Here is a 2,827-nt window from a genome sequence, read left to right on the forward strand (position 1 = left end):
ACAAATAAGGATCTATTTTTACTTTCTACATACAGACTGCCAGTTGGAAGGCACCATTTATTGAAGATGCTTTCTTTTATCCATTTTATGTTTTTGGCTTCTTTGAGGAAGATCAAGTATCTATAAGTGTGTGGGTCTGTTTCTGAGCCTTCAATTCTTTTCCATTGATCAATGCGTCTGTCTCTGTATCTGTACCATGTGTTTTTATCTGTATTGCTCTGTAGTACACCTTGAGGTCAGGGATGGTGCTTTTATTGCTAAGACTTGCTTTTGCTGTCCTGGGGTATTATGTTTGTTTGTTTGTTTCATATAAAATTGAAAATTGCTCAATCCACATCTGTGAAGAATTTGGCTGGAATCTTGATACAGATTGTTTTTGGTAGGATGGGATTCAGCTCAAGGGGAGGCCTCAAGGCCTGTTACTATTACTGATGCTATGGTGTGCTTACAAACAGGGACCTATCATGATTGCCCAACAAGAAGCTGGAAGAGTCAGATGCAGAACTTTAGACACAACCAATGGACAGAAGCTGGTAACCCCTGTGATTAAATCAGAGAAAAGATAGAATAAACTGAGGAGGAGGGCAACTTTATAGGAAGACCAGCAGTCTCAGCTAACCTACTAACCTGGAATCCCGAGATCTCTCATAAACTGAGTCACCAACAAGGCAGCATACACTATCTGCCATGAAGCCCCCAACTCATATACAGCAGAGGAATGCTGGACCTGAACATCGTTAGAGAAGTTGCACCTAGACCTCAAGAGACTTGAGGCCCCAGAGAATGGGGAGGTCTGGATGAGTAGGGGGTGGGGTGGGGATATCATCTTGGAGATGGAGGAGGGAAGTATGGGGTGTGGAACAGTCAGAGAGTAGACTGGGAGGGGGATAAAGTCTGGACTGTAAAAGAAGAATGAATAAAAATATTTTAAAAAGTCCTACTAATACAGGCCTTCATCCTCAGTCAGGAGGTGGAGCTGATCCCAGTCCTCTGTGAACCTTTGCTGTTAGAGGAGAGCTTGCCTCCAGGGAGGGCTCTGACCCCAGGACTCAGGTGAGATCGCCATTTTCTCTCCAGTTTTTTTGTAAGGCAGGTCTATGTAGGGGAGCATGGGCTGTAGAAGCAACACAGGTTCTCTCCGACACCATCCTACTACTACAGGCCTTCATCCTCAGCCAGGAGGTGGAGCTGAACCTCATTCCTCTGTGAACTGATCTTGCCAGGAAAGAGCTAGTCTCGTGCGAGTGTTGGCACAGGGTTACAGACTCACAGGAAGAACAAGCTCCAGACAGAGACAGCTAGAACATCTAACACCAGAGATTACCAGATTTCAAGAGGCAAATGTAAGAATCGTACCAACAGAAACCAAGACTACTTGTAATCATCAGAATCCAGTATTCCCACCACAACAAGACCTAGATAGCCCAACACACCAGAAAAGCAAGATTCAGATTTAAAATCATATCTCTTGATGCTGGTAAAGGATTTTAAGAAGGACATTAATAACTCCCTTAAAGAAATACAGGAGAACACAGCTAAACAGGTAGAAGTCCTTAAAGAGGAAACACAAAAATCCCTTAAAGAATTAAAGGAAACACAACCAAACAAGGTGAAGGAATAAAACAAAACCATCAAGGATCTAAAAATGAAAGTAGAAACAATAAAGAAATCACAAAGAGAGACATCTCGTGAGATAGAAAACCTAGGAAAGAAATCAGGAGCCATAGATGCAAGTTTTACCAACAGAGTATAAGAGATGGAAGAGAAAATCTCAGGTGCAGAAGATTCCATAGAAAACATGGACACAACAATTAAAGAAAATGCAAAATGCAAAAAGATCCTAACTCAAAAAATCCAGGAAATCCATAACAATGAGAAGACCAAACCTAAGGATGATAGGTATAGATGAGAATGAAGATTATCAACATAAAGTACCAGTAAATATCTTCAACAAAATTATAGAAGAAAACGTCCCCAACCTTAAGCAAGAGATGCCCATGAACATACAAGAAGCCCACAGAACTTCAAATAGACTGGACTATAAAAGAAATTCCCCAACACATAATAATCAAAACATCAAATACACTAAATAAAGATAGAATATTAAAAGCAGTAAGGAAAAATTTCAAGTAACATATGAAGGCAGACCTATTAGAATTACACCAGACTTCTCACCAGAGACTATAAAAGCCAGAAGATGCTGGGCACATGTTATACAGACCCTAAGAGAACACAAATTCTAGCCCAGGCTACTAAACCCAGCAAAACTCTTAATTACCATAGATGGAGAAACCAAAGTATCCCATGAAAAAAATGAAATTCACACAATATCTTTCTACAAATCCAGTCCTTCAAAAGATAATGAAGGGAAAACTTCAAGACAAGGAGGAAAACTACACCCTAGAAAAAGCAAGAAAGTAATCCTTCAACAAACCTAAAAGAAGATAGCCATAAGAACAGAATNCNAACTCTAACAACAAAAATAACAAGAAGCAACAATTATTTTCCTTAATATCTCTTAACATCAATAGACTCAATTCCCCAATAAAAAGACATAGGCTAACAGACTTGCTATGTAAACAGGATCCAACACTTTGCTGCATACTGGAAACCCACCTCAGTGACAAAGACAGATATTACCTCAGAGTAAAAGGCTGGAAAACAATTTTTCAAGCAAATGGTCTGCAGAAACAAGCTGGAGTAGCCATTCTAATATCGAATAAACTCAACTTCCAACCCAAAGTTATCAAAAAAGACAAGGAGGGGCACTTCATACTCATCAAAGGTAAAATCTTCCAAGATGAACTCTAAATCCTGAATAACTATG

The sequence above is a fragment of the Mus pahari genome, chromosome 3, assembly GCF_900095145.1.
Source record: "Mus pahari chromosome 3, PAHARI_EIJ_v1.1, whole genome shotgun sequence".
In the NCBI taxonomy this organism is placed as follows: Eukaryota; Metazoa; Chordata; class Mammalia; order Rodentia; family Muridae; genus Mus; species Mus pahari.